This window comes from Myotis lucifugus, unplaced genomic scaffold, assembly GCF_000147115.1.
Source record: "Myotis lucifugus unplaced genomic scaffold, Myoluc2.0 scaffold_24, whole genome shotgun sequence".
Lineage (NCBI taxonomy): Eukaryota > Metazoa > Chordata > Mammalia > Chiroptera > Vespertilionidae > Myotis > Myotis lucifugus.
The window spans coordinates 1,920,858-1,936,030 of NW_005871072.1; the positions used below are offsets into that span (position 1 = coordinate 1,920,858).

A 15,173-nucleotide genomic window follows, 5' to 3' on the forward strand; every position below is an offset into this window, starting at 1 on the left:
CTAATGTATATAGTGTTATGAGGGAGAGGGATTTAGCTAGACTACATAAAATCTCACACACACACACACACACACACACACACACACATACACTCACTCACTCACTCACTCACACACATTCCTGCTATAACTTAGCTTAGAAAATATACACTAAAATTGTACTCTATGTGGTAGGATACTTAACTACTCTGGTGAAGGAGGGATTTGGAGTGCTCCTTATTTTATTCCAATTAGTTATTTCTCAGTTATTTCTTGCTTCCTATTTTTCTAAGCTGGCACCAAGAGTGAGCTTCTCATTGTGCTGTATCCATAGTTATAGGCATTTGTTCACTGCAGTTGCACATCATCCACAAGAAGCAATCTAACTATCCTACAGATTACTGTGAGGGGGTGCCCTTCACCTTCCTGTATAGGGTAGACTCATGGACATTCAAGTGTTCCGATAAAGGTTCAGTTCTCAGTAGGTGAGGTACCGCGATATTTTCCTCCTTCTCTCCTTCTAATTTTGGAGAGAAAGGTTTACCTTTTTAACTTTAGATCTATTTTTTAATAGTATTTCAATAAAGAAAAGGTAACTTTTCTAACGAATGGTCTGGAGCAACTGGACATCAATAAGGGGGGAAATAAACAATCTATTTCAGAACTTAACAAACAAAGTAGTTTAAAATTGATTACATGCATAAAAATGGAAACTAATTCTAAAAATTAGGAGAAAATTTCAGCTCTCAGGCTAGGCAAAGAGTTCTTAGGCTTGACATAAAAAATGACTTATAAAAGAGCCCTAGCTGGTTTGGCTGGTTTGGCTCAGTGGATAGAACGTCGGCCTATGGACCAAAGGATTCCAGGTTCAATTCCGGTCAAGGGCACATGCCCGGGTTGAGGCTTGATCCCCTATTGTAGGAGGCAGCCAATCAATGATTCTCTCTCATCATTGATGTTTCTATCTCTCTTTTCCTCTCCCTTCCTCTCTGAAATCAATAAAAATATATTTCTTTAAAAGATTTATAAAAGGAAATTTTGATAATTTGGACACTATTTAAAATTTTTATGAAACATCCTATTATGAAAAGGAAAGGTATTGACTGGAAAAAAATATTTTAAAAAACACACATATCGAGAAGAGGATTCAAATCTATAAGACATAAAGATGTTTCAATACTCATTAGTTAAACAAACAAAATATTTAATTAAAAATTTGGGAAAGTAATAAGCACACATTTCACCAGAGAGAGAGCACTGAGCTACCCAGTGCCTGGTGGCCGATTAAAGCAACAAGTATAAAATCAAAGCGTTAAGTCGTTCACACTCTTACTGTGATGGTAAAAGCAAGAGACTAGAACTAGAGAAAGCACTGATTATCTTTTATCCATTTTCCTTCAGGGGCCTGTGCAGAGGTTGAGGGTCATTTGGTCAATGAAGACATGGGAGTCTTCACCGTTGAGGGAGCCCAGAACCAAAGGCTCAGGCAGTTATATGGACCATGGGTTTGCAAAGAGGGTGAGGGGGAGGATTAGAAGTGAAAATGTAGTGGATACCGAGTCAGAGACCAGAAAAGTGCCTTCAAGGTTTCTCCTTCCTTTGTTCTTAAGAGACCTCAGAAGAGGTGCCTGAAGAAGACCTCTGCCAGAGGATTCAGATAAGAAGACCTAGCAATAAAGGCAGCTGGGCTCGAAAGTCAAATATGTGAGAGTGTGACTTGCCAGGGAGGCCTGAGTGCTCAATTGCACTCTTTTCAAGGAGTGCAATGCATTGGCTGTGCGTCAAGTCTGATGTGGGGAGGGCAGTTTCCTGTCAGGTGAAACATTCTAATGTCCCTGATCAAACCTGAAAAATTACAGTTTCTAAACTAGGAGCTGGAGTCCCCAATTCTTGTAATGATATATGAAGAATGTGTTGGGATAAGGCCGATGAAGAGTTGGGATGGACCCCTGGATTCCAGAAAGAGAAAATAGTCTATTAAAATACTGAGCCAAAATAATAGAAAGGAGAAGGAGAAAAAGGAGGAGGAGGAAAGAAAAATGGTTTATTGAATTAAATAAAAGAAGGCTAGTAATACTAGAGGTGAGTGATCAAGTGAAAGCTAGGGAAGAGGCACATTGGAATGGCAGTAGTCAGAAGGCGTATGTTGTTCGCTTGAAAGATCGAGATGTCTGGGAAGTATTCTAAGAGCAATGGAAATCTATGAATGGCTTTTAAGCAGAAAAGTTATATGCTTAAGTTTGCCATTTTAAAAGTTACTCCAACTGCTTGTGGAAAGTACATTATAGTGACTGCAAAAAAAAAATTTGGAAAGTAAATTTATTTTGTAGTACTTCAGGAAGCATGTTGATTTTGTAGATGGAACTTTAAAAAAAAGGAAAGGGATTAGCAGAATCAAGAGCTGTATTTTGTATTAAAATTGATATTCCTAATCATTTTGGTGTGTGAGAGTAAAGGATAAGAAGAGAATGACCCTTGCCCTAACCGGTTTGGCTCAGTGGATAGAGCGTCGGCCTGCGGACTCAAGGGTCTCAGGTTCGATTCTGGTCAAGAGCATGTACCTGGGTTGCGGGCACATCCCCAGTAGGGAGTGTGCAGGAGGCAGCTGATCGATGTTTCTCTCTCATCGATGTTTCTAACTCTCTATCCCTCTCCCTTCCTCTCTGTAGAAAAATCAATAAAATACATTTTAAAAAAAGAGAGAATGACCCTTTATTGTGGTATGATCAACTGAGTGAATGGAGTTTTATTTGTTTGTTTGGTTGGTTTGGGTCTTTTTATGGATTTTGGAACAATGAAAGAAAAACATTTGGGGAAAAACAAATACTTTATATTGGTCATATTAGGAGATTGATATAAAAATCAAAGGTAAGTGAAATAGGCAATAATAGTAAGATGTCTCTGTAGTAAATATTGAATTGTAAAGAAATGTTTAAACATATATAAAATATTCAATAGTTTAGATATTTAGATATCCTAATTGACAGGACTGACAACTACCTAGTCTATTTTTATTCAAAAGTTAAGAAATTTCAGAGCTTGATTACAGCAATAAATTTAAAATAAAAAGTGAGGATAATGTGAGATCTTCATTTATCAACTACTAACATTTTTTATTTACTAGGACTGGCCACTGAATTTCTGTTAGATTTAAAAGTCCCAGAATGACCATTTTAAAAATTAGTGCCAACAGTAAATGCTTTTTGTTATGTGGCATGTACAAGGACAAAGTCAAGGTTTATTTAGTAATTTTTTTCTTACTGTGTGAAGAAATTATACTAAATCATTTGTTGACTACCCTTTTTCATGTCACATGAAAGTATATACTTATAACAAGACGTTCATCTTTGAGATGTGTGTCAAAATAGTTTTATGGGGAAAAGGCTAGGTGAAAAATGAAGATTATTTTCTTCTAAGCTATGTGACTACTGATTTTTATTTTTTATAAGCACTGTTTTTTAATGGGTACTCCCTCTCACTGGGGAAAAATACACATTAATTAAATCTAAAAACATATATCATTAAATTTTTGTAACAACCTTGAATGTTATATGGTTTAATACTTTTTAACTGATAAAGTATTTAAATCTCAGAGAGAGCAGGCAACATGTTCAATACCATAGAAAAAATATCCATGGCTGGATAGGGATTAGGCCTCACAGATTTGAATCTCACATTCTTTTCATTACTTAATTATATTTTGTAATTAAAATAATGATAATCCTATATAATAAAAGCCTAATATACTAAGTGTCCGGTCGTCTGGTCAGCCATTCAACCAATCAAAGCGTAATATGCTAATGATATGCTAAGGCCACTCAACTGCTCACTATGACGTGCACTGACCACCAGAGGGCAGATGCTCCGACTGGTAGGTTAGCTTGCTACTGGGATCTGGCCGATTGGGACTGAGCAAGACAGGCTGGACATGCCCTGGAGCCTTCCCAAGGTCCCTCCCCAGCTAACCAACCTTCTGCATCCCTCCCCAGCCCCGATTGTGCACTGTTGGGGTCCCTCAGCCTGGCCTGTGCCCTTTCGCAATCCAGGACCCCTAGGGGGTTGTTGGAGAGCCAGTTTCAACACGATGGCAAAACAACCAGTCACTATGATGTGCACTGACCACCAGGGGGCAGATGGTCAATGCAGGAGCTACCCTCTGGTGGTCAGTGCATTCCCACATGGGGAGAAGCCTCAGCCAGAAGCCGGGTTCACAGCTGGTGAGTGCAGAAGCAACAGCAGGAGCCTCTCCCACCTCTGCGGCAGTGCTAAGGATGCCCAACTGTCGACCTGGGGAGCGGGCCTCAGCCATCATTCGGACATCCCCTGAGGGCTCCTGCACTGCAAGAGGGCACAGGCTGGGCTGAGGGACCCTCCCCTCCAGTGCACAAATTTCATGCACCGGGCCTCTAGTATCAATAATATTAACTTTCTTTGAAGCCCTTTTTGAGAATTGGGTAGATTTTAAATTTCTTAATGGAAAATATTATTATATTGAATTTTACTGTTGAATGTTTTGTCTAAAGATTTTCTAAAGAAAATTAGCATTTTTTATGCACAGAGATCTCCATATATTTTGTGCTATTTTTCTGGCCTTAATTTATTTCAGATTAATATTTTCCTGCTTTTATTTTCCACCAAGTATATTTTTGGAATGTCTTTTACATTCTAGTCACTGTGTCACATACTAGATTTTGATAACTTATTTTTTTATTTTTATTAAATTCATTTATTAAAGGTTTATCAAGCCCCAGCCAGTTTGGATCAGTGGATAGAGCTTCCATCTGTGGACTGAAAGATACCAGGAAACCAATCAAGGGCATGTACCTTGGTTGCAGGCTCCATCCCCAGCCCCGGGGTGCCTGTGGGAGACAACAAATCAATGTTTCTCTCTCACATCAATGTTTCTCTCTCTGTGTCTCCCCGCCTCCCTTCCACTCTTTCTAAAATTATATATATATATATATCCTCAGGTGAGTATTAACAACAAAAAAAGGTTTACAAAACTTGGCCATGGCCAGGTAGCTCAGTTGGTTAGATAGAACATTGTCTCGTTGGCACCAATCACACAAGTGTGTTTCCATCTGTCATTGTGGATTCTGAATTTGGTTGACACTTCTATTATAGAGAAAGGGCAAATGGCGATATTAAAATATTTCTTCTAATTAATTTCCTTTCAATTAGAATTTGTGCACCGGGCCTCTAGTGAATACATAAATGAGTGGAATAAGAAATCTCTCTCTCTCTCTCTCTCTCTCAAATCAATAAATTAAGAAAAAAAACTCAAATTACTCACTTATCAAACAATACTTATCTGACATGTTCTAGTTTTTGTAATTATGTTATACCATTTAATATATTTATATTTTAATATAATTTAACAGACTAACATGGTATTAAACATGATACAATATTTTAAGGATTCAAAACAGTACTAGAACATAGACATTCTAAAATAATTCATCATGGTCATATTGCATGAAATTTGCCCTTTAGTCAATAGAAATCTGAGTAACAAATTTTATTGGATTATATCTAATAGTTTATTAGCATTTTTCTTTTAACAACAAAAACTTCCAAAGCTGAAAAATAAATAAGTTCAGGTTTTTCTTACACTGTATTTTATTATTTGAACAATAGAATAGTGTCTTCTATTGATAGGCAAAAGCAGATATTTCATCCTGGGTGAGAAATAAAAGTTAATAGAGTAAATAGCAAGACAATTTTGGAAAAGAATAAAGTTGCTTTGTGCTGGCCCCCTATGTTGTCAGTATATTCAATAAACTGATCTATATAAATGGGCCAGGAAGGCCACATAGAGTGTAACAGTCTGTGTTCCAAGCAGAAGGTTACCAGCATGCTTAATGGAGTTCTTTTAACCTTTTAACTCTCTCAGGATGGAATTTCCATTGGGAATGAACCAGTTATTTGAAAATACTTTGTTTCCTGCTACTTAAAACATTTGTTTTAAAATAGACTTTCAAAACATTTATATTCCTCATAATTGAACTTAGCATGAAATACATGAAAAATGAGCTTTTCACATGAACTATAATTATATTTGATGTTCTCTGGTCAGTTAGTTCTGGGTGTAATGAGTAAAATAATTAGTTATTGAGAGAATTTTGTTGATACTTCCTATTGAAAACATATAAAGTATACTACTAGTACTTCTAGGTTTTACTCTACTGAATTATTTTAAAATAGAACAACAATCTTGTATCACTTTTTCCCTGAGTGTCCACAACGTATCTTGGATCATTAAGGATGTAATTGTCCACTTTGCAGATGCCGCTGCCCTGGAGCCACCTGTGCCCAGCCAGGGTGAACCCCACCATGTTCTTCGACATCTCCATCCACGGTGAGCCCTTGGGCCGTGTCTTCTTCGACCTGTTTGCAGACAAAGTTCCAAAGACAGCAAAAAAACTTCCGTGTTCTGAGCACTGGGGAGAAAGGATTTGGTTATAAAGAAGGTTCCTGCTTTCACAGAATTATTCTGGGATTTATGTACCAGGGTGGTGACTTCTCACGCCATAATGGCACAGGCGGCAAGTCCATCTATGGGGAGAAATTTGAGGATGAGAACTTCATCCTGAAACATACAGGTCCTAGCATCTTGTCCATGGCAAATGCTGGACCTAACACAAATGGTGCCCAGTTTTCATCTGCACTCCCAAGCCTGAGTGGTTGGATGGCAAGCATGTGGTCTTCGCCAGGTGAAAGAAGGCATGGATATTGTGACAGCCATGGAGCGCTTTGGGTCCAGGAATGGCAAGACCAGCGAGAAGACCACCATTGCTGACTGTGAAGAACTCTAACAATTTGACTTGTGTTTTATCTTAACCACCAGACCATTCCTGTTGTAGCTCAGGATGTAATTGTCCACCTGCTTGGAATGTTCTATAATCTTTGTGCTCTCACCACAGTTCATTGGGTTCCATAATTTCCTACCCCATCCCAGTCTAGCAGGATTGCGGAGTTAAGTTTATGATTATGAAATAAAAACTAAACAGTTAAAAAAAAATGTAGTTGATCTTCAAATGTCCTAAACTCACATTCAGAACCTGCAAAAGGTACTTTTGAGGCAAACTGCTACAACTTATTTATGAGACCCTATATGTTACCTCATTAGTTAGTGATTATTTCTACCATTTCTGAAAAATCTCAGATACCTCTGGAGAAAGCTCACATCTACAACAGAAATGCTCGTTTTTGCTAATATTATTGTTATTTCTAATATTGCTATTTTTACTTATTTCTTGGGTATTGTATTCACTACTAATGTAGCTCTGAATGTTTCCCATGATATAGACAATACAATTTAATAAATAACTGGGTAATAACAAAATGTTAAAATTTCATAGCAACATCTGCTGTGGTTATAGCCACCATGTAAAAAAGCTGGCCATGTTCTCATTAGATGGACTTTTCACATGATATACAGACATTGTGAATGTGACACATTGGCCATCAGGGTTAGACACTGAGTCCAAATGTTACAAAACAATATTCGATTTTTTCTACTGACTAATTTTCTAATCCTCACCTGAGGATATGTTTCTTTTTATTATTATTACTGATTTTAGAGAGAGAAGGGAGAGGGAGAGAGAGAGAAACTTCCATCAATTGCCTCCTGTACATGCCTGGACCAGGAATGGGGATCAAACCTGCAATCTGAAATCATGCTTTTAGAAATATTGCTTTATTACCTGTCTGATGCTGTATATAATAAACTTGCATTAGTATTTAAAATACAGAAGAGTCATATATGTAGAGTGACAGATTAAAGAAAAATAATAAACACTACTAAGCATAGATGTGGAAAACATACAGAATACAAAATAAAACTGAATTATAGTACCTGTAAGAGAAATAAATACAAAAACTATAAGAAATCTTACATAAAAAGATTTGAGTTTTTCTTGTTAACAATGTTGCACAGTGACTGAGACTAACAAGGAAAAACAAAACAGCTCTACGACAAAGTGGATGGCATTTCTGAAGCCCATGTATAAAGGGGAAATTTTACAACATGTATATATAGTGGTACCTACAAAATAAAGAGAATCATTCTCACAAAGAATTACATCTTCAAAATGTAAAAATTAGAACTTAATGTCACAACATTTTTGTTTTTATTTCAAAATAATTACTAACAGAGAAATTTTGCAATAAGTGTACAAATAATGTTTTTTCTTCAACAATCTATATATATAAAGAGCCAGGGTTCATAACGTCCACAACAACCGAAAGCTCGACCAAACACCCGCAGTCCTGCAGTTAGTGCTGGGTTGCCGTGGCGACCCAGCACTGACTGCCACCGGTGTGGGCACAGCGACCCAGAACTGACTGCCAAGGGGGCTGTGAATGAGGCCCAGAGAGAGAGGCAGGGTCTGATCTGCAGTCTCCGTGGCAGCTGTTGATCAGCTATTACCTCTCTCTTTCTCTCAGGGCCTGGCCAGCAGCCGCACCTCTCTTTCTCTAGGGCCTCCACTGGGGCTGCTGATCAGCCCTGCCTCTCTGATCAGGCCCAGAGATAGGTCCAGAGATACTGACTGGCATAGAAACTTACCAATCAGAACCAAATCTGGGTGAAGTGTGAGGAACCAATAGCCATAGGAGGTGAAGATTTGACGCTGCCTGGCATAGAAACCAACCAATCAGAACCTACTCTGGGTGAACTGTGCAGGCAGAACCTAAGGTGGGGGCTGAGCAGGGGTTTTAAGGGCAAAAGCTGTTTGGTATAAGGTGTAAGAAAGTGGGTCAATTTTTTAATGAGCGGTTTGGCAGTATAGTGCATATGGCTGGCTATCAATCCAGATATAGGAATTATGTATTTTTGTCTGCCAAGAGCATCTCCTCCTGATGAAAAAGGCTCCCCACCCATTTAAGCAGTCCTATCCTATATAATTTATCTATACTACTAAAAGGGTAATATGCTAATTAGACCAGGTCGACTGGCCATCTTCCGGATGTCCAACTTCCTTTCAGACAAAGCCATGGTGGTGGGGGCCAAGGCAGAGGCAGTTAGAGGTGATCAGGCCGGCAGGGGAGGACAGTTGGGGGTGAGATCAGGCAGGCAGGGGAGGGCAGTTGGGGGCAACCAGGCCGGCAGGGGAGGGCAGTTAGGGGCGAGATCAGGCTGGCAGGGGAGGGTCATTGGGGGCGAGATCAGGCCGGCAGGGGAGGGCAGTTGGGGGCAATTAGGCAGGCAGAGGCAGTTAGGGGCAATCAGACAGGCAGCAGAGGCAGTTAGGGGTGATCAGGCAAGCAGGTAGGTGAAGGGTTAGAAGCCAGTGGTCCCAGATTGAGAGAGGGATGTCTGACCTCCGGTTTAGGCCTGTTCCCTGTGAGATCAGCCCTAAACCGGTGGTCAGACATCCCCCAATAGGTCCCTGATTGAAGAGGGTGCAGGCTGGGTTGAGGGAACAACCCCCCCCCCCCCCCCCGCCAAGTCCCATGCATGAATTTTATGTACTGGACCACTAGTTTAAAAATAAGCCACTGACATTAAGCCCTATAACCTCCTATCTCTTTAGTGTATATTTTCTACAAACAAAAGGGACTTTATAACATTACAATATATTAAAATGAGGAATTTAGATTTATCCATTCTGCATTCTTATCATGGACCTCATTAAAGTTTTGGCAATTGTTTCACTGATCTCTTTTATAGAAAGAGGAAAGAAAGGGAATAAGGCAGGAAAAGAGGAACAAAGGGACAAAGTCAGGGATGGAATGTAATAACATTAAATTCCTTTGATATAAAAACATATATGATAAAAATATATATATTCAGCCAAGGTATTATTTACCTTCCAAAGCAGAGATAAGGCATTTCCATTGATGCAAGTAGTATCAAATAGCTGTATTTACCTGCTAATTATAACCAAATGAAGATCAAGTAAAAGTAAAAAATAATAATAATAAGTAAGTTAATGACAAAATACATAAAACAGAGCTGACATTTCTATTATGAGCTAGATTAAATTTATAAAATAAAAAATATGACTATGAGAGTATACATTGCAATATAAATGTTAAGGGAAACTGGTGTCATAAGTGAAATCATAATAGCATTAAAAATTCTTTCTATGGGATAAGAAAATAGATGAGAGTTGGGTTGTCCAGGAAGAAAAACATTCTAACTACTTCATCTTAAGAACAAGGGATATACTATAATATCATACTAGAATTTTGAAATATTTCAATTGGGATACATATTTGTTATTTAATATTAGATTTTCCATATAGAAATATCAATTGAACTATGTCTGTTCAAGAAGGAAGATAGCAATGCAGGATTGAATAGGCATGGGTAATGGTAAAATGTGGAAAATAAAGAAATACAAATACATTACTCTAGAATGACGTAGATGATGATTGAAAAGAACAGCAGAATAAAATGCCAATACACCAAATGAGGAGAAAAAAGAAAACACTGAAAAGTAAGAGCTATGAAATAACTAATATTTACTCATTGGCAGCACTATGTGTACTCTGTGGTTCTCATGAAACCCTCAAAACCCTCTGTTTTATGGGTGAATAGGGTCTTTCAGCCACAACCACTCCCGTTTTCTGAAACCTTCCATTCATTCCATTTTCCTAGGGCATTCATCAGGTACAACATCAAAGAGTTGTCACTTTAGTTAACAAACACTTGCCCCGATTTTTTTAATGCATCCTCTCTCCTCACATTTGGACTTGAAAATAAGGAAGGTTCTACAGTTTATCTCTCTGGGTGCTCAAACAGTAATAGAAAAACACTGGCTGATTTGGGGTGTCTGACATCCACTGCGAAGCGTTCCTACAATGTTTCAGGTATCTGATTCCAGTTCTTCCTTTGGTCCATGGACATTACTGTGAGTTCAATGCTTTCTCCACAGCCTGTTCATAACCAATGTCTCCCACTGACTAGAATGCCTATACATTTTGATATGCAAAGAAAAAATCTTAGAAATCATTATATTTTTTGTAATGCATGTCTTATTTTTTAATATATTTTTTAAAATAAATCTTTATTATTGAAAACATTACATATGTTCCTTTGAACAAAAATAGACCCAGAGATATAGAAACATTGAACAGACTGTCAAATCTCAGAGGGAAGACAGGGGAGGGTGGAGATAGGGAAGAGATCAACCAATAGAAATCATTCTTCATGCTGCTTTTGGTTCACCCCAATGCTCTTCAAAAATTAATACATTCTTTCTGATTGGTGTTTTGGGTTTCTTAGGATATATTCCTAGAAATGGGATCACTGGGTGGAGGCCTGGGGTGGGGGCAGGGGTGGGCTAGAAGAGGTCAATGGGAGAAGAAAGAGGATATATATAATACTTTCAACAATAAAATTTTTTTAAAAAATTTAATACTTAACAAAATCCCATTAATTTTATCTCCTCAATAGTAATGACTTCATAAATTATCTCCCTTTCTTCATCATCTTCTATGCATTGTCTATTGTAGAGAATGGTAAAATGTAGATACTTAAATACTGACTGAAAGACTGTATGAGTAAATTCAGAAATTTACAATAGCAACTTTTAATTTTCCTTTTTAATTTAGTTATTTCAAGTTCATTTTCTATGATTTGAAAATAAAATCAACCTAATAGAGTACTCAAATTATTTTATGAAATTTTTAATAATATTCTTTTTATTCTGGCTAGTATGGTTCTTGAAGTTAGAAATTTTTTAGTGCCACTTTACATGTATGATAGTCAGCTGGTTTTTCAAAGAGAGTTGCTCGAGTTAGTGATTGAATGCTTATATGAATACAGAGTAAGTTTATATACAGAGATTCATGATTACATAAGGATAAGATGGATGTAGAACATGGCAGTCTACTTTTTCAATTTCATTTGTCATTAAAATCTTAATGGAGAATAAATGTTGAAGTGGTCTACTGAGCAACATAATTTTAAATCTTAGAACATTTTACTTTTAATTGTTTTGTTGTCTTATTTGATAAATGTTTATATATTATTACTCATGAAAGTTTTTTGTAACCCAAATATAGTGCATATTGAGTGTGCATAAATAAATATAAATGTGAACAAGTTACTTTCTTCTGCTTTTAAAGAACTAAGAGTAAAAGCACTTTACATTTAAATGGGTCTTTCACCAAAGGTATTCAGAAATGCCAGCCCATGACTTGTTCAACTGAAACAAAAATGTCCTAAATGGCATCAAATTATCTTACATGTTTCTTAATATGTAAGAAGAAATTTCTTGAACATGTTCTTATGTTTAATATTGCTAATTAATATTGAATATATAAAGTATTTAACTTTATAAGAAGAAAAAATATACAATAAGACAGAAACTTTAATAAATGATCCTAATTAAATTACATATATAAAACTTAATTCCTTCTATTAGAAATACAAATCTTTAACTAAAATTATTGACTATATTGTAAAATTTCTACCATGTTGTCCTTTAATTATACAAGAAAACTATATGTACCACCTCCAATCAAATTACACACACATTCACCCTCTCCTCTATCTGTCCAACATTTCTTCTTAATTCAAATCTACAAAACAAGGTGTGTTGACTGAGTTAGGTCCTAGGATTTCACTCTGTAGGTAGTGTAATAACTGGGCTATTATAAGCATTTGTAAATAGTTTTGTGATACGTAGTTATATGTACTGGATAAAGCAATGACTCTCCAAAACAAACAATCCACCAGGAGAATAAAAGAAAGAATGAGACTTGTAATCTAGGAAGACATCCATAGGAGAAAATGTAATGACCTTATTGCTATCAGCTGGGCAGGAGAATGATTAATATTGATTGGTGTTATTTTACACTACCCACTATAATTGCCTATTAGATACTTAACATTTTATTTATGAATTAACACAACTTTCTATTAACATATAGAAATATATCACTTTCTGATTAGAGACCATGTCCTGCATTTTGGAACTTGGAACATTCTACAGTAAAATTGTGTTGATTTTTTTGTTATTTATAAAGACATTTTATACATAATCTTATATAATTCCTATAACAAACTAATGAGATACGTTTTCACAAAAGAGAAACTTCTAGTTTATTAGGAGATTTCTTTTCCCCAAATCACAGAGAATTTTTATTGTAACTGAGTTTAATCCCTTAGGTAGGGAGAATTAGTACCCAGTTATAGCAGCATGAGTATATACATTGTTTAGCGGCAGAAACACCATATTCAGACATGGTACATACAGATTGTAAAGGAGAAAACAACACCAAGCGTGGGTGTCAATTTCCCCCATCTCTGTTCATGACTCACCCTGGGCTTTTATTCAATTCTGGGCTTCAAGATGCAGAACTGTCGGGGAATTTTCCTGTGCGGAGCTACTCAGAGGGGTTCTTTTCTGCTCTTCATGAATAAATATGAGCAAACCAGTTCTATTTACTTGTGAAACAGTTCAACCTAAGCATCAACATTTAAAACAAACATGATGAAACAGAGCACACATTTTAGAGACTATTTCATTTTTCTGTCACTTTTTGTTTTATTTATTTTAAATATATCTGGAGTCATTTGCTCTATGTTAATACAAAGACTCTCTAAAGAACATAATTACTTTTCATGTCTGGATGATGGCTGTTAATACAACAGCAGTGCTTCACCAGTGAATCAAATGACTCAAAGAGAATTCCAGGCCACCTGCCGAAATGGCACCTTGTAGTGAATAAACTTGATTTCTGAGTTTTGATCCTCAGAATCTTCCCATAAATTGAAAGTATTAAGTCTACTGCTTTCTCAGAAATAGTTTGACATTTTCTAAATTATATTGAATTATCAGCAATGCCTAGAAAAAAATTCAACTAAGGTTTTATTTCCAGAAATTTGACTGTTGTTGTTTATTTGCTTGAAAAGAGCTCAATTTGGAAGAAAAAAATCACCCCATTTCCTTAAAAGGACACACTAGATTTGAAATAGTTTAGAGAATATATTTTTTACTTTTCTTTATTTCATGCAAATGTAGAAAGACTATATTTCTATGGATAATGGATATAATGATAATGATGAGATGAAGGATTATGAGATTGATTGTTTCAGGGAGTAAATGAAAATTTACAATACTGAATTTGGGGCACATTTCAGGTCTTGCTAATTTATTTATCTCAATTGAAAGTAATATTTTCCTTGATTTTAGTATACTAACCTCATAATAGATTTTACATAGTTGTTATTAATATGGTCTCTGGACGCACCTAGTTGAGTACAAATTCCAACTTCCCAATGACATGATTGTTGTGACATTGATTAAGGCAAAAATGACGAAGATACATTTTTCTCAACTGAAAATAAGGATGAATGGAAACTAAAGTGAAGACTAAAAGAGCAATGCACATAAGCAACACAGAATTCTCTTTGCTATATTTCATTTATTATCATTCTGAAGTGATTGTTACAGAGCTGTGCAAATATCACCACAATCAGAATACTTATATCAGCTCCCACAGAGGTAGGCGAACACTGACCTACGTCCTGTCTCTATAGATTTGCCTCATCTGGACATGTCCTATAAGTAGAGTCATATACGATGTTGTTTATAGTAAATGGCTTCTTTCAGTTACCATCATGTTCTCAAGTTTTATCCATAGTATAGCATTTGCCAATATATCATTCCTTTTTGTAATTTGAGGAACCTTTGGTCCTACTAGTAAGCATGGAAAACTAGAGAATATCAGCTGAATGGAGAGGGCTCTCTAATTCATGAGTAGAGGACAGAAGAAGCAGTATATATGTCATAATAAGAAAAACTACATTCAATCAAAACTGACTTAGAACTGACATAAGTAGCAAAATTAGTAGATAAGGGGAATTAAAAGCTACAACTACAGTCCAAGTGTCCCAGTAGAAATAGAAAATCATAAGTAGATATGGAAAATATTAAAAAGTCCACTGCCCTGACTCCCCGTAAAAAAAACCTCTGGAAGTAAAACTACAATGTTTGAGATAAAGACATTCACCATATGCTAGAAGCATATGAAAAGTGATAAAGCAAAAAAAACCTAAATGAAACTTTAAGCAAACATAATCAGTTGAGAGGGCATATGGGAAGAGCTAGGCTAGGGCTTATGGAAATTCTCACACTTTGCAAAATCCCAAGAACCCTACAGGAAGAACTCTGTGTTAATAATAAACTCTATGGTTCCAACTTCCTTTTCCCTTCTATTAATGCCTCTCCATCTCG

The 15,173-nt window shown here is 36.4% G+C and overlaps 1 pseudogene; it reads left to right on the forward strand.

Moving 5' to 3' along the window:
* The first annotated feature begins 6,264 nt into the window (after positions 1–6,264).
* Positions 6,265–6,794, forward strand: LOC102443274 (annotated as a pseudogene).
* The last annotated feature ends 8,379 nt before the right edge of the window (positions 6,795–15,173 follow it).